Here is a 19,048-nt window from a genome sequence, read left to right on the forward strand (position 1 = left end):
ATAGCAGGTGACCACTAGAGTTAGCAACAGAATTAATAGGAAACTGAGTAGCTCAGCTTCAGCAGTCATTGAGGATATTGCAGGTGTTTTAGTGACATGAAGAGAAATTCCATTAAATTTGATTTTTTTCCAGTAATGAACATTTATTAAGCATTACTGTATGACAGACACTATGTAAAATGCTAGTAATACAAAGACAAAAACTGAATTTGTCCCAACCTTAAGGAGCTTATATTCTAACTTGATAAATAATATGTACACATAGGCTGTAAGTAATGCAAAATAAATGCAAGGTTTTTGGAGGGGAAGAACTAAGATTTGAGGGAATTGGGAAAGGCCTTATATAAGAAAGAATCATTGAATTGAACTTTGAAAGAAGCTAGAAACTGTAAGAGATGGAGATGAACAGGGCCTGAATGGGCATAGACAAAAAGAATAAGGATACTCAACCCCATGTATAAGGAATAGCAAGTAGGCCAATTTGGCTGAAAAATAGAGTATATAGAGTATATAGTTCTAGAAAAGTTGGCTAGAGCTGGCTTCATTCGTCTTTAGGCTACACTCCTGCCCTCTGTCAAACTTTTTCTCCAATGTCCTACCATGGACTTCTCACATTGGGAAAACCCTCCACACCTGTGACTTCTCCCTCTGATTAACTGATTCTTCCCTCAAACTCCCTTTTAAGGAGAATACCAGGACTATCATATCTTCTTTCTCCAGACTATACTCCTAACTGCATAGCTTTCTTCAAAATCATGAGGCTGAGTACGTTTATCTCCACTCCCCTCCAAACCCCAAACCCTTTTCAGCTTCTTTTCTGTATTATCTTCCCCTGTTAGAATAAAAGCTCCTTGATGGCAGGAACTGTCTTTCTCTCTGTTTCTATTTGTATTACCATTGTTTAACACAGTGCCTGGCCTATAAAAATCATTGGGTTTTTGTTCTCACATTTTATTATACATTGCAATTATTTCTGTACATGATATACCACCCTAGTATCATACTGTAAGCTCTTTTAGACTGTGAACTTTGGCATTTTTCATCTTTTTTATCTTAGCATCTAACGCTCATTGCATTATATATAGTAGGTGCTTATTTTGGGGGGTGATAGGGAAGAGAAGAGACTATACTCCCTCTACACTTGTAGATGAGAAAACACATTTGCTATACTTTATAGTTATAAGAAATGATGAGCAGGTTAATTAAAAACAAACATGGAAAGACCTCCATGATGAAGAGTGAAACAAGCAGAACCAAGAGAAAATTATATAGAGTAACAGAAATACTATTTGAAGAATGACTTCTCTATGTCTACCTCCAGAGAAAGAACTGATAAAAAGAAACAAAAAGGTGTAGATTTCTATATACATACATCTTTTTTGGCGAATGATCCCTTCTTTGGTGCAGGGGAAAAAGGGAGTGAGGGAGATTCTTAGGAATTTTAATGTAACAAACAAATAAATTAAAAAAAAAATAACGAGTGTTGACTTGGGGTATTGAGAGTTTAGTGCTCCTAGTCCTAAAACTAGTATATATCAGAGGCAGGCTTCTAACCCTTATTATCTCCAAACCTGTTCTTCTATTCTGCAGAATTTAAATTGTGTCTGTAGGTTGAAGGATAGAAGAATGTGATACAGAGAATGAAGGAAATGGTAATAAATAATAATAACAATAATGCTAATATTTTTACTGACCTGTGAGTTTATTATAGAGAACTCCCAGTAAGGAAATAGCCTCTAAACATGCAAACTGGCAAATGGTAGGCAATATATGATTTTGGAGAGTTATCCATGGAACTGAGAGGTTAAATGAGTTGCGTAGGATCACATAGCTAGTATGTGTCAGATTGGATTTGGGTCTTCTTGACTTTCTTGGACAGAGAGGTGACCTCTATCCACTCTAACATTATACATTAATACTAGTGTTAATAAAACTGTATAGGCCTGACATGGTGAGCTGGAATAGAGCTAGGAAAAAAGCATACTTTGTTCAAGAGGAAAGCATATATTTGATAAAATGAGCAGTGGAACTCTATTAAACTCTATAAAAATGTATTCTTGTAAGGAGAGTCACAATTCAAATTCAGGGAGCATGGGGAGAACATTTGGATGGCTGAGAGAAACAGGAATAGCATTGTTATGGGAATTCTCTGTCAGAATAAGAGACAATGAATTCCTGAAGGAAGTCATGATACAGGTCCTGAAATATAACTTAGTAATGTTGTGGGACATTCACTATTTCTATCTGGACATTTGCTGGAGCTCTGCTTCTGCTAAAAGTAGAGCAACTGATAGATTCTTGAGTTTCCTTAATGACCATCTTATTCTTCAAAAAGTGACAGAAACAATGAAAGAAATTGCTACTTGAGTTGAGTTCTGACTAATCAAATAGAATTAGTTGCCAAGGTTGGAATGCTAAGAACTTTCATCTTAGAATTTGTGATAGTCATAATAGTGTCTTCAATCTAAGCTCTTTTAAAGCAGCACCTTCTTCCAAAAAAAATACCATAAGGTAGATAATGCAAGTAATAGATAAAGAAGAGGAAAACCATGAATCATCTGATGAGGGACCTTAGTTTTGGGAGAGTGGATTTCAGATTTCAGGATAAGGTTCTTGTGGTGTTCAATAGGTAGCAAGCTGATAAAGCATATAAAACCTTGGACTTGGAGTCAGGAAAACCCAAATTCACTTTTGGCTTCTTGATTACATTAACTGTGCAATTTTGGGCAAGTCACTTAGTTTTTACTAGCATTAATTTCTTAATCTGTAAAATGGGAATAATAATAGTAATAATAATAATACCTATCTCCCAGAATTGTTGTGAGGATTAAATGAGACAATATTTATAAAATTATTTTAAAACCTTTAAATGTCATATTGAAATAGGTAAACTGCCAACACAGGGTAATATTCACATCTATGTCACACCCACACACCCACAAGTGACAGGAGTGACACAGGTTAACTGGGGACCTGCACAAGGGATGCAGAATTAGGTGAAATACACTGGTTGTTAAAATGGCAGTTAACAGTTATATTGGTCACTAACTTAGCCAGGGAAAATCAGGTTTAGAAAGATAACTAATAGTGGGTTCTTTTCTTGGGGATAGAGGAAGGCAACAAGAAATAGGTAAAACAGTTTAATGTGATAAATTAAGGAAAGGAGATGAGGGAGTGGGACAAACTACATTTAACACCTTTGGAATAAATTCAGGGTTAGAGGTCTGGGTAATCCCTTCACTAACACTATGGCAGGTAGCCAGGACACAGAGGAAGAATGGGTTCTCATGCAGATGATCTTGATCTGTTGCTCAGATGTATTAGCTAGTCCAAGAACACAGGTAACAGCCAAGTAAATCCACAGAGAAGTCAGGGAAAATGATGTATCTTGCTTGTCCACCAGACAAGACAGCTATTCTCAACCTGTTCTTCTAGACCTTGTTAGTTGATATGTTGCTCTTTCAGATGTTGCCCAAGGCACAGAGATTCCCCCAAATCCACAGGCTCTCTGGTCAGTGACTATGACTTTGCCAACTCCTTCAAAACCCAATTGCCATTTGAAAGAGAGTCCTCTGTGTTCAGTCCCTTGCTGTGTTCCAGGTTGGAATTTTTAGCTCCTGCCAGGCTGCCTGGCTAAATTTATTTTTCCTACTCTTAAAGCCTATTTCCCTATTACAGTCCCCGCCCCCCCCATTTGCACAAAGCCAAAATAGTGTTTCACACAATATTTTGGTATTTGTGCACTACGTACTAAACTAAAATAATGAACAACCTACACTAACTCTATCTTTTCCTATCTATCTCTACCTTACTCTACCCTAATCTAGGGATCTACCTAAAATCTAGGGATTTTAACAAGGAAAGGTAAAGGGAAAAACACACTGAACAATTACATAGTTCAAAGTATAGAACAACAGGTAACAAAACAAAATTTTCAACAAAATTAACAAAAGTAAAAACAAATTTGAAATATCAACACAAAATTCAAGCAAAAACATCAAACACAGCTCCTATACTAGCAGAGAAACATTCTACTAACTGATAAATGCAAACAAGTTTGGAAAAATACATATTTAACACAACATTGCATAAGGTTTTATATAAAAATTTCAATAAAACATCAAGCTCACTTATGCAAATTACATTTAAATGTTTGCAACTCAATTAATATCAAATTATTCACAGAATTTACACCTAAACACACACATATATATGATGCATACATATAATATACGCACAATATAGAAATGTATGCTATACATATATACATACATGTACCATAATATATACATATCAAATATACATATATACACCCACTACATATATACAATACATGCACTTTAATACAATTTATAATATACACACACTATTTACACTTATTTACACATCTATTTACATTATTTTGTGATATGTGATCTGTAGTATGTTATATGTTTTTCATGTATCAGGGGTAGGACACTTTCAAGAAAGCTCCTAAGTCACCACCTAATATAGATTTTCATCAATCAGTTGAGATTTTGAGGAGCCTTAATAGCTGGGGTTAATGAGCATAGCAACATAAAGTACAGGGGAACATGAGATAATCTGTTCCAATCCCTTTATAGATAAGGAAATTGAGGCCAAAGGAAATAAAATTACTTGCTTACAGTCACATGGCAATAAATGGAAAAGCTTGGATTTACACTATCACACAAAGACTTGAAATTAAAAAAAAAAAGTGGTATGATCCTTTATGAAGAATATAAGGGGTACTAAAGCCCTGAACAAACTGGATTTGTAATGATGCCAAGGATGACAACAACAAGAGTCCCTTTTATAAAGTTATTCTGAAAATAAAATATATATCAAAGAAAGGATAAGACCATTGCCTGAAGTATTTGGGATTATTGTAATAGATGATGGAATGAATGTGGGATTGTTTGAATTTTGTTTTATTTCTGTTTTTCAGTGTGTAAAGTATTATTTTCAGGTTGGAAAATTTAGACAAATAACTCTACCGGAAACAGAAAAACACAATTAGGAAAGCAGTGCTAAGAAGGTACCTAGTTGTCCCCAGTGAGTCTTAATATCCAGATGAACTATATCCCAGGGCACTGAAAGAAATTGTGAATGTAATAAAAATTTTCCATTTTACATTTTATAATGCTCTGTTAGTTTTTGTTTTGTCCTAAATTATTCTTTGACAGATAAATTATTCCATATTCCCCTAACTTGCTTACACTATCACCCTTTATGTTTAGATCATCTATCCATGTTGATCATATCTTGGTATACATGTAAGAAGTTGATCTATTCTCATTCTGCTATGCCATTTCCATACCTTATTCTGCTATTCTATTTTCCAATTTACCTAACAATTTTTTCAAATAATGAATGAAAGCTTAGATCTTTAGATTTATTAAACACCAATTTACTATGGTCATTTATTATTAGGTTTTACATACCTAATCTATTCTACTGATCCACTACTCTATTTCTTAGACAGTACCAGATTGTTTTGTTGATTACTACTTTGTAATACAGTTTGAAATCTAGTACTCTTAGGACTCGTTCTTTCACATTTTTTTTCATTGTTTCCTTTGATAGTTTTGACTTCTTGTTCTTCAACATGAATTGTTATTATTTTTTTCTAGCTCTATGATATAATTGCTGGAGAATTTGATTGGTATGGCCCTGAATAAATAGATTAATTTAGGTAAAATTGTCATTTTTATTATATTTGCTCAACCTACCTTTGAGCAAGTAGTAGTTTTCTAATTGTTTATATCAGACTTTATTTGCATGAAAAGTGTTTTGCAATTAAATTTGTGCAATTCCTGGGTTTGTCCTAGCAGATAGATTTCCAAGGTTTTTATATATTATCTACTTTTAATTTAAATGAAATTTCTTTTTCTATCTCTTGCTGCTGAGCTTTGTTGGTAATGTGTAAAATGCTAATGATTTATATAGGTTTATTTTATATTCTGCAACTTTGCTAAAGTTGTTAACTATTTCAAGTAACTTATAGTTGATTTTCTAAATATACCATCATATTATCTGCAAAGAGTAATAATTTTGTTTCTACATTGCCTATTCTAATTCCTTAAATTTCTATTTCTTATTGCTATTGCCAGCTTTTCTGGTACCGTATTGAATAGTAGTGGTGATAATAGACATCCATGCTTTACTTTTGATCTTACTAAGAATGCTTCAAGTTTGTTCCTGGTTTTAGACAAATACTACTTATGATTTTAAGGAAAGTTTCATTTATTACTGTGCTCTCTAGTACATAATAGGAATGTGTATTATATTTTGTCAAAACCCTTTTTGGCATCTATTGAGATAATCATATGATTTCTGTGGCTTTTGTTATTGATATGATCAATTACACTAATAGTTTTCCCTATATTGAACCAGCCCTGCATTTCTGGTATAAAACCCATCCGATCATAGTAAATGATTCTTGTGACATATCACTGTCATATCCTTACTAGTGTTTTATTAAATTTTTTTTTGAATTTTCATTATGAAGATAGGTCTATAGTTTTCCTTCTCTTGTTTTGTTCTTCCTGGTTTAGGCATCAGCACCATTTTTGCATCATAAAAGAAATTTGGTAGGGCTCCTTTTTTGCCTATTTTCCCAAAAAGTTTATATATATTAGAATTAATTATTCTTGAAATGTTTGGTAGAATTCACTTGTGAAACCATTTGACACTGGAGATTTTATCTTGGAAAGTTCACTTACGTCTTTATTAAGCTTTTCCCTAAGATGGGATTTAGTATCCTGTTTCCTCTTCTGTTAATCTGGACCATTCATTTTTAATATCTTAAATATTAATATCTTAATCATCCATTTCTTTTAGATTATCAAATTTATTGGCATACAGTTGGGTAAAAACTCCTAAAACTTGCTTTAGTTTCCTCTTTATTAGTGATAAATTCATCCTTTTCATTTTTGATACTGGTAATTTGATTTTCTTTCCTTTTAAAAATTAAATTAACTAGTGATTTATCTATTTTACTGTTTTCCCACCTAAAACCAGCTTTTAGTTTTATTTACTAAATGGTTTTCTTGCTTTTAGCTTTATTACTCTTACTTTTTTATTTATTTTTTATTTTTAGAAAAAATTTTTCCATGGTTACATGATTCATTTTCTTAAGTTGTATCTGTTGGTGATGGAATACCATTGTGCTCAAAGAAATAATGAACTGGAAGAATTCCATGTGAACTGGAATGACCTCCAGGAATTGATGCAGAGTGAAAGGAGCAGAGCCAGAAGAACACCGTACACAGAGACTGATACACTGTGGTATAATTGAACATAAGGGACTTCTCTACTAACAGCAATGCAAGGATCCAGAGCAAGGCTGAAGGACTTTTGAGAAAGAAAACTAGCAACATTCAGAGGAAGATCTGTGGGAATAAAAACATGGAAGAAAAATAACTGCTTGAACACGTGGGCTAATGGGGATTTTATTGGGGAGGTAGACACTAAATGGTAATTCTAGTCCAACTATAAATAATATGGAATTAGGTCTTAATCAATGATACATGCAAAACCTAGTGGAATTGTGCATCAGCTACAGGGGGTAGGGAGCTTGGGAGAGAAGGAAAGAACATGAAAAATGTAACTATGGGAAAATATTCAAAATAAAATTAAAATTTTTACAAAATGATTCATGTTCTTATTCTCCCCTTCAACCTCCCCAACCCTTCCTTCCCATAGCCAACACACATTTCTACTGGTTTTAACATGGGTCATTGAGCAAGACCTATTTCCATATTATTGATAGTTATACTGGTGTCGTCATTTAGAGTCTACATCCCAAATCAAGTCCGCATCAACCCATGTGTTCAAGCAGTTGTGTTTCTTCTCTGTTTCCACTCCTGTAGTTCTTCCTCTGAATGTGGATAGTGTTCTTCTCCATAAGTCCTTCAGAATTGTCTGGGATCATTGCATTGTTGTTAGTACAGAAGTCCATTACTTTTGATTTTACCACAGTGTATCAATCTCTGTGTACAATGTTCTTCTGGCTCTGCTCCTTTCACTTTGAATCAATTCCTGGAGGTCATTCCAGTTCACATGGAATTCCTCCAGTTTATTATTCCTTTGAGCACAATTGTATTCCATCACAAGCATATACCACAATTTGTTCAACCATTCCCCAATTGAAGGGCATACCCTTGTTTTCCAGTTTTTTGCCACCACAAAAAGTGCTGTTATAAATATTTTTACACAAGTATTTTTTCCCTATGATCTTTTTGGGGTGCAAATCCAGCAATGGTATGACTGGATCAAAGGGCAGGCAGCCTTTTAGTGCTCTTTGGGCATAGTTCCAAATTGCCATCCAGAATGGTTGGATCAGTTCACAACTCCACCAGCAATGCATTAATGTCCCAATTTTGCCACATCCCCTCCAACATTTATTACTCTTCCCTGCTGTCATTTATTTTCAAGATTTCCAATTTATTGTTTAAAAAAGTTTTTAATTTGTTGTTTTCTAAATTTTTTAGTTTGTTCCCAATCAATTTATTCTGATTTAAGCATTTATAGATAGAAATTTTCCTTTAAGTACTACTTTCACTGTATCCCATTAATTTTGGTATATTGTCTCAATGTTGTAATTCCCTTCAATGAAATTATTGCTTGTTTCTTTTATTTGTTCTATTATTTGCTAATTCTTTACATTTATATTGCTTAGCTTCCAATTAATTTTTATTCTCTCTTTCATGATCCATTTATTGAATGTAATTTTTATCACATCATAATCTTAAAAAGATGCACTTAATATTTCTGCTCTTCTGCATTTGTTTCTGAGGCTTTTATGTCCTAATACATGGCCAGATTTTGTGTGCTATAATTTCTGAGGACTCTCTTAATTCTGGAATTTTATGGTTTTCATATATTTTTTACCTAGCTTACAAAGTTGTATAGATGGGGCTTTGTTAATTTTAAAGAGTCTTACACAAGTATAAACTGTATTAGAATACATCTGCATTTATTTTAGAACACCTCAACAACAAACTCTTGTGTGAGGAAAGAATGGTCACTCATTGCCTTTCTGAGCCTCAGGTTCCTTATCATTTAAATGAGAAGATTAGATTTCAAAGGTTTTAAGGCCTTGTATTACTGGACCCAGGAGCCTAGAAATAAGAGTCAGAAGTATGATATAAGTCAAAGAGAGCTCAAGTCAGCTCTACTCCCTCCCATGGGGAGATGATGACAGTCATATCTACTTAATACACTTGTTCTCAAAGGGCTACCACTGGAAGACAGCAATGTTTAAATTTAGTCAGTTTACACCCATGACTTTAAGCTACTGCTTAAGCCTTTGTCCCTATTTCTGGGCCTCCCTTAGCTTTTCTTTTCAGTTTATATGAATCTTGAAGCTGTTTTATGGTTTCAGTGTGGCAGCTAATTTAATTGGTATATGCTTCCCCTCCCAGGGAATTTAATTCTCTTATTGCTTGATTACCAATCAGTACTTTTTTTCTTCAGATAGACAAAGGTTATTAACAAATTGACCCGGGGCATTTGGATGCATTTTAGCATTGACTGATGCCAGACATTCCATTATTTCTTCTAATTCAGATTAGAGGCTAAAGCCCTGGGGCTGACTTATTTAGACAGTTTAGTTTATAAGATCTTTGCTTTTATAGGAAATTTGCAAATAGTTATAGCACATAAACTCAGTTTTTCCCCAAATGGAGATTTCTAGGATAGATATACACAAAATGAAAAAGGCATAGGAAGGAGAAGAAGAATATATTAAATTTTTTATATCAGAACTAATAATTTTATTTGAAATAAAATTACTTACAAAAACCCAAAGACATACTTCATGAAACTTATACAAATTATTTTTTCATGCTATTGACTTTTGCTCCAAAGGTCACAGCTGAAAAATACTGTATAAAATAAAAATAGATTGAATTCGGGAAAGTACTCTACTCATCTAATTTCCAATTGATAGTATTTACAGAAATATTTACAATGAAAAATAAGTTACTTTAAAACTTTAGTTAATTTGCAAGTCAACTTCAAGAACTCTTGAATGCAGAGTTCTCTGAGGGTTTCAAACAGATTTATTAAACTCTTTGAGCTGGTTCAGAGAAGGGCATGTTAAATGGTAGAAAGGTTGAGGTGCTATGATATAGAGACAGGTTAAAAAACTGAGACTCTAGATTCTAAAAATGAAAGGTGAGAGACTAGTCAAAATGTGTAAAACAGTGAGATAGACTATAATATCAGATAGATTACAGCACTTGGAGCAAGAAATACCTGGGTTCTAATCCCGCTTCCGAAATATATCAGCAATGTAACATTAGGCAAGTCACTTAACCTCCTTTAGACTTAATTAAAATGGGGATGAAATAATTAAAGTACCTACTTCAAAGAGTTATGAGGATCAAGAAAGATAATGGATGTTTTAAAAATGCTTTAAAAATAGCTTTAGACAGCCTTGGGGAATCTGATAAGTAATAAAATTTATTGCAATAGCATGTAAGTTCTCCTGAAGAATGTGAGCTCCTTGAGAGGTAAAGACTATTTCATTTTTCTCTTTATTTCCACAGTGCTTACTACAATGCCTGAGATGTAACAGTTGCTTAACAAATGCTTGTTCAATTGAATTAAGACTTTATTTATCAACTTTGAATATTAGAGAATGTAGAAAATATTTAGAGTTTTAATAAAGCCAATTTAGGCAAAATAGAAGTAATTATTTTATTGTGATTGATGTTTCGATGGAATTGTGGTTTCATTGGTCTAGGTCCCCTCTTAATTTCATGAATTGAAACTTATAGGCTATCATTTCATATTATGTAGATCTTGTGCATATTTTTTTTATAACTCTTCTATCTGGGTTCTGGAGGTTTTTGATTATTTTTGTAGAATTTAGAGAATACCAGTATGCTACTATGATTGCCCATCTATTTTTTTCTACTTTACTAACCTTTGACCACCTTATATCTTTCGCTACATAGTGGGCTTTTAAAAATTCTTATTGATTAATTGATATATTTGATCATATAATTTATATTTTTGTTGGTAATTGGCAAAATGCAAAAGACTACTTATGACCACAAGATCTTTCTACTCTTATCTGTATTATTTGTAATATTAATTTTTAGAGGTCATGGTATATTATTATTTGCAGTGAAATAGGTAGATAGTTTGTTAATTGTGAGATACCAAGATTGAGGGCCTCTTGATAACCCACAGAGAGGAGGGCCTGAAAGGTGTCTCCCAGGGACCAGCACACTTCTCAGACTCTTTGATTTATAAAACAGGTCAGGGTTTATTTTAACCACAATAAGATGGAAGAGAGGATTAAAGGTTAGGATGACCTAAACTAAGGAATCTAGCCCAAACCTTACCCCTCTACAACCCCTGCAAAGAGGTATCTTCTGATCTTCCAAGCTCCTTAAATAATACTCTGGCTGTCTATACATCCCAGATATCTAACTACCTGACACTATAATCCTCCCAGATAAATGTTGGAAGATATATAGTTCTTCAAAGTATTTAGATTGACCTTTTATTTCAGGGACCAGCCCTGGCTAGTTAGGCCTAAGGTGACTGTAGGCCTTCCCATGACAAACAAGATCACTGGCTGGCTGGACACAGATCTTCTCAGCAGTTGGGAACATTCTCTCAGGACACTGGAACATGAGTGGATCACAAAGTAGACAAGATGTATCCAAACAGGACAGCAGGGTAGGTAGCTTTGGCTTTACCAGGACAGGAATCCAAACCCCTCCTAGTCTCATACAGATCACAAGCAGGACAAAGTTACCAGCTTCAGGCTGTTTCCCCAACAGGAAGTCCAAAAGCCCCTTGGCAACTCTCTGTGTCCTTCTGTATATATTATCCACATTACAGAATAAGCTCTTAGTTCCAGAGCATGTGGTAAGATCCAGCTCACTGATCTCTGTGCAAAATCTCTTTCTTACCTGTTTGCACCCATTCTCTCCTTTCCTCATTACAGCAGTCATATTATACATCACCAAAAGAAGATTAGTAATAAAAAAATGGATTTTTGTCACAGTAGACAATATAGGATTCCTGGAAGCATGGTACAATTTTCCAAATGCTTCTTGCTAATGAATATATTTCCAAATTATTCATTTGTAACTTTTGCATAAGATAAAGAAAATAGTACTTTGCATCATGGGTAATAAATCTATGAAATTCATTCATTACCCCAACATAGTACTGGCAGTGAATATATTCAATCAATAAGAATTTATTAAATACCTACTTTGTGCCAGATATTCCAGTATGGGTTTAACATTGACAAAAAATAGGATCCTAGATAGTTAATAAGAAAGCCATTGGTTCTTTGATTTTTAAATTGGCACCAGAAAAGACAACTATGGTGACCCTTTGCATTTTCCTTGAGACTGTGTTTAGCAATCCATTAGTAAGTACTTCTTAAGCATCTACTTTCTGTCAGTCACTATGTTAACTGTTAAGTGTTAAGAGATAAATATGCAAAAGGATGCAATTCCATTCCTCAAAGAACTTTTCTGCTAAAGGAGTAGACTACATACATATAATAAACAGATACCAGTAATCTTGGTGAGAAAAGCTACTAGCTAGTCAGAGAAATCAGGGTAGATAGAAGATCTCCTTCAATTGAGTTCTTAAAGATAAAAAGAGAACTCAAAGGGTAGATATGAGAAATGTATTCCAAAGAAAATAACAAAAATGACAAAATGTTTTGACAAATATATATAATAACTATGTTTTGCTTGTTGTTTATCAGTTCTTTCCATGGAAGTGAACATATCCAAGTCATTCTTCAAACAATATTTCTGTTGTATATAATGTTCTCTTGGTTTTGCTTATTTTATTCTTCATAACTTCTTGTAGAGCTTTCAATGCTTTTTTAATTAAAATTTATTTACTTGTTTGTTACATTGAAATACTCACTTAATTCCTTCTCTCCTTTCCCTCCTCCCATTAGAGAAGGCATCTTTTGACAAAAAGATATATGTATATATAAAACTATGTCTTACTTATTTTTATTTATCAGTTCTTTTTCTGGAGGTAGACATACACAAGTCATTCTGCAAACATTATTTCTATTGCTGTATATAGTGTTTTCTTGGTTCTGCTCATTTCATTTTTCATAATTTCATAAATGAATTTCCAGTTTTTCCCCAAACTAAACTGCTCATCATTTCTTATGGCATAATAGTATTCTGTCAAGTCACATGTCACAACTTGTTATGCATGTCTCAATTGATGACCATCCATTCAATTTCTAGTTCCTTGGTATCACAAAGAGCTGCTATAAATATTTTAGAACATATGGTTATTTCCCTTTTTCCCTCATCATCTTAGGGAATAAACCTAATAGTTGTATTGCTAGATCAAAAATATAAATAGTTTAAAAACTCTTTGGATCAAATTCTAGATTACTCTAAAAAATAACAATAGCAAAAGAAATGACAGTGTCTCCTGGGGACAATCAGAGAAAAAGCATGGAGATAAGAGATGGACATTATATGTGAAGAACTGCAAGAGGGTCATTTTACCTTAGTGTGCATGGAAAGGAGGCTGGAAAGATTGGATGGGTGCTGGTTATGAAGAGATTTAAATCCCAAATAAAAGATTTTACTTTTGATCATAGAGGTAATAGAAAGCCTCTGGAGTGTGTGTGTGTGTGTGTGTGTGTGTGTGTGTGTGTGTGTGTGTGTGAAAGAGAGAGAGAGAGAGAAGAGAATGTGTATGTGCTGAGAGGAGATGACATGATTAAATGATTGGCACCTTTTTTTAATTCAAAGATATTTTATTTTCCCAATTACTTATAATAATAATTTTCAACTTATATTTTCCCCAAATTATAATATCTGAATTGTCTACTTCCCTCCCTCCTCTGGGAGATGATAAGCAATTTGAACTGGTCTATACATGTATTATCATGCAAAACATACTTCCATGTTGGTAATTATTGCAAAAGAATACTTACATAAAACCAAAGTCTCAAAATAAAAACAAATAAACTAACGTGTTAATTAAACTAATGCATATAACTCCAAAAGTTCTTTTTCTGGGGGTGGAGAGCATACTTTGTCATAAATACTTCAGAATTGTCTTAGATCATTGAATTACTGAGTAAATCATACTTTTTAGACAGTCACTTTGGTGACTAGTTGGAATATGGATTAGTTTGGGAAGCGACTTGATGCAGTTATACCAATTGGATGGCTACTGCAAAAGGAGGAAGTAATTAGCAACTTAACTAAGGTGGTTAACTAGGCTATGGTAAACTAGACCTGAGCAAGAGTCTAAACTACAGTGTATGAATAGTGAGAAGGGAATGTATGTAAAAAAGATTGTGGAGATAAAATTAATAAGATTTTCCAATTTATTGGATAGGTAGAGTGAGAAGGAAGTTGTTTGAGAAACTGGTTGACTAAAAGAATGATAATATCCTAGACAGTAAACAGAAATTCAGAAGAGAGGAAGATTTTTGGGGAAAATAACATATTTTGTGCATGTTTGAGTTTTAGATATTTAAAGAACCTTCAGCTTAAAATGTTCAATATAGAAGTAAATTTGTAAGACTAGAGTTTGGAAGAGATTATAGTGATGGATGTATGGATCTGTGAATCATTGGCATAAAGATGATGATTAAAGCCTCAGGAAATGGTAGTGTCATCATATGAGAGAATATATATAAAGAAACAAAAATGGCATAGGACAGAACCTTAGAGTACACTAACAACATAGTTATTATCAATCACAAGTCTTTGACTAGGACAAGGAGAATATAATCAAGAAACACCACACAGATCCAACACCCTGGGAGGATATTCGTGGGGAAGCACACAGAACTAAAGCTCTGAGACTTCCTGATGAATAACAGAAAGTGGGGTGCTTAAATAGTTTACGAAGAGCAGGGCATCAGTCTGGTTACATGAATTCACTAAAGCTTGGGAAAGACATGATAGCCAAAGTCTCAGTTAGCTGGGAGAGTCCTAGATGCACTAAATAGAAGCTAGGGTGAGCGGACAAGTAGTTAAGAGTTGATTATAGGTGCCTAAGAGCTTATTGTCTTCTTTAATACTCAGTTTTTGGGAAAGAGGAAAACCCAACTCATAGTTAATTCAGCCTCTGTCTTTTTTTTAGCTCTCTTGGAATGAGTCAATCTGGAAATTCCTTGAAGAAAATGTTGTCAACATGAATGATGATCCAGCAAAGAAGATTAAGGGGAGGTAAGAGAGGTGTGGATGGTTTTTATCCTTTGTTTTCAAAGAGGACCAATGACATTCCAAGATCATGTCTTGACTTGTCTATGAGCTTAATTTAAGTAAGGCAGAGTTTTGCAAATTCATCAGCCTCACTTTCTTTTCCAGAATCATTGAAGTCTAGAGGTAAGACACAAGTTAGGAAGAAAGTTGATGGCCTGGGATGTAGAAGTTGACTTTTGGTGTCTTTGCTGTGTGACAAAGCTCAAAGTGCTCCACAGCACTTTAATGGACATTGGAACAAATTGTTTTCATTCTCCCATTTGCAAAGGGAACTCTTCACATGCCTAGGGTAGATATCCTACTAGGTAAGTTTGGTAGGTGTTGAGTCAAGAGATAAGTGTTATGGAAATCCAGAGAGGACAGAACATTAGAGAGTCTGAGTTAGCCACTGAAAAGAGAAGTCAAGGATGTTTGTGGAAAGCCCATAAGATTTGGAAATGGAAAAATTAGTGGTTATTTTGGAGATAGTAGTTTCAGTTTAGTGAAGAAGAATATAGGGATAGCTAGATGATGATCTGCCTCATTGGGTCAACTTATATATGCTCTTATAATTTCAGCTAAGAGAGGCAGCATGGTATACTGAATAGAGAATTGGACTTGGAGTTAGTAATCTCTAGGTTTGAGTGCTACATCTGGCTCAAACTAAGGAAGAAAAAGGAATACACACTTATATAGTACCTTTATATGTGCCAGGCATTGTGCTAAGTGCTTTACAAATACTATCTCTTTTGGTCCTCATAACAATTCTCAAAGGTAGTTGCTATTATCCTCCCCATTTTAACTTTGAGAAAACAGAAAAACAAGGTTAAGTAACTTGTTAAGGGTCACACAGCTAGAAAGTGTCTGAGGCTGGATTTAAACCCAAAGCTTGCTGACTCTAGACCCAGTACTGTAGCTACTGTGCTACCTACTGTCTCACCTCTAGCTGTACACCCATGGAGAAGTGATAGAAATGATGATCTATACTACTGAATGAAGTTGTTACACTGGGATATCTCTACATGGTTGAAATCATAGATCTAAACTGAAAAAAACCCCTTCAATTATGAATTATTGTCCATGGTTGTGCCAATTAATTATTCTGTGGAACAATACTGAGTAGGTGACTCATAAAATTTCTAATTTCAACAGAAAAGATTTTGCAATGTTATATAGAGCAACATTTCAGTATTTAACAACTCCTTGAGAATATTTAACTTTGTATCTACTCTAACATACCTTTCAACATTCTTGACTCCTTTCCCCTTCACTTCCACCAACTTTTTTGTTCTGACTATTCTCAGAAGATATGGAGAAGAACTACTCCCTACCATCTATATTATCACCCTTTAGAAAAATGGAAAATGAATACATTCTCTTGTCTTGGTTTAACAAACTGTTCCTCTACCTTCGATCAGGGGTATTATTTACCAATTCTCCAATTACTTCTGTGACTATGTACTACAATTTTCAAGTTATAGATCACTCAACTGGACTCGATGTTCAAATAAGGGATTGGAGTGAAGCCATTACTACTGTATTATTTAAATATATACCTTTTGTTATCGCTATAATTTGAGTCAAATGAGGTCTTGTATGAGAAATTGTTTTTATAAGCACACAGGTGCTATTAAAATGCAAAGTATTAACTCTATACACAGAGACTGACATTCTGTGGTAAAATCGAATGTAATGGACCTCTGAACCAGCAGCAATGCAATGACCCAGGACAATTCTGAGGGATTTATGGTAAAGATGCTACCCACATTCAGAGGAGGGACTGCAGGAGAGGAAACATATAGGAAAAACAACTGCATGAACGCATGGGTCGGGGTGGACATGATTGAGGGTGTGGACTCGAAACTACCACACCAATGCAACTACCAACAATTTGGAAATTGGTCTTGATCAAGGACACATGACAAAACTAGTGGAAATGCGCATGGGTAGGGGGGGTGCGGGGGGGGTTGAAGGGGAAAGGAGGAGCATGAATCATGTAACCATGTTAAAAATGAATATTAATAAATGTAAAAAAAAATGCAAAGTATTTTTATTATGGAACCAATGAGCACTTGACAATGTTTTTCTTTTTCCACATATAAATTTCTTCATACTTCAAAATGCTGATAAATCTGTGATCTTGTCAATTTTAGGCATTCCCTTGGGTAATGCAGATCAAAACTAATTCATACCTTGTCATATTGTGCAGTCCTTACAAATGTTCTCTCAGATTCTTCACAGAGAATGCTCACAGTTTATTGGAAGTCTTCCCCAAAGTCTTTTAATGCTTCATAATTACTATTGGTATATTCACGCTTACTATCTAAACAATTATCTCTCATTCCTCATAAGTGATGTATCTCCTTTTAAAATTATTTATTTCATCGATGACCTTTCCTTTGTCATGTTGTTATAGAATATGTGAGTGACATAAATGTACCCAACCCATACATCTCATATTTGTATCATAGGACCATAGATCTAGATCCAGAAGAAAACTCAGAAACCATGTAGTCCAAGTTTCCTCATTAAAAATTTTTTTAATTAAAAAAAATTCCTTATCTTCTGTCTTTTTTTTTTAACCCTTGTACTTTCGGTGTATTGTCTCATAGGTGGAAGATTGGTAAGGGTGGGCAATGGGGGTCAAGTGACTTGCCCAGGGTCACACAGCTGGGAAGTGGCTGAGGCCGGGTTTTGAACCTAGGACCTCCTGTCTCTAGGCCTGACTCTCACTCCACTGAGCTACCCAGTTGCCCCCAATATCTTCTGTCTTATAATCAATACTGTGTATTGGTTCCGAGGCAGGAGAGTGGTAAGGGCTAGGCAATGGGGGATAAGGGACTTGCCCAGCTAGGAAGTATCTGAGGCAAGATTTTAACTTGAAAATTCCTGACTCTAGGCTTGGCTTTCAATCCACTGAGCCACCAAAGTGCCTTCATTTTAGAGGAGAAAAGAGAGGTCTGCAGAGATCAAGCAATTTTCTGAAGGTAGAAAATGTCCAGGGTGGGATCTAGACCTAGGCACTTTAACTCTAGAACCAGAGGCAGCACACATATTATAATAATTCCTGTACCCTTTGCTCCTCTTTTATGTATCTCATTATAATCTTTAAATCTGTACATCTCATTTTCTGTTTCCTCTTATACCTTTCATTCCTTTATATTTGGGCATCTTTGTACTTTTTCTTATCTGTAATATTAGAGATGAGATAGACATTGTTGTTTAGTCATTTTTATAGTACTGTATGACTCTTTGTGCCCCTATTTGTGGTTTTCTTGGCAAAGATACTGGAGTGGTTTGCCATTTTCTTCTCCAGCTCATTTTAGAGATGAGGAAACTTGAGGCAAATGGGGTTAAGTGTGTGTGTGTGTGTGTGTGTGTGTGTGTGTGTGTGTGTGTGTGAGAGAGAGAGAGAGAGAGAGAGAGAGAGAGAGAGAGAGAGAGAGAGAGATCCCTCCACTCTCATTTGCACAAGCTGGTTCCTATCCCTCAGACCTGTCACTAAATTCTGTCAGTTTTACATACTGACAACTCTGTCTTCTATGACAAATATTTGTATTTTTCCATGCAGAATTTTACCAGACTTGTAATCCAGCATTGTTTAAATGGTGAATCTAAGGAAATGTCCCTGTAGACTTTTATTTTGTTCAATATGTGTCAAAAGGAAGACAGATGAGGACAGAGTTTCCACTTATTTTTCTCTAGTTTCATATCATTTGTTGAACCTTTCACACATGGGACAAGTCCATATTCTTAGTTGGATATATGGTCAGAATTCTTGTCAGACCTACTCTTTAGTGTTATGGTTTGACAAGGTTGATGCT

The sequence above is a fragment of the Gracilinanus agilis genome, chromosome 2 (genome assembly GCF_016433145.1).
Source record: "Gracilinanus agilis isolate LMUSP501 chromosome 2, AgileGrace, whole genome shotgun sequence".
Taxonomy (NCBI): domain Eukaryota; kingdom Metazoa; phylum Chordata; class Mammalia; order Didelphimorphia; family Didelphidae; genus Gracilinanus; species Gracilinanus agilis.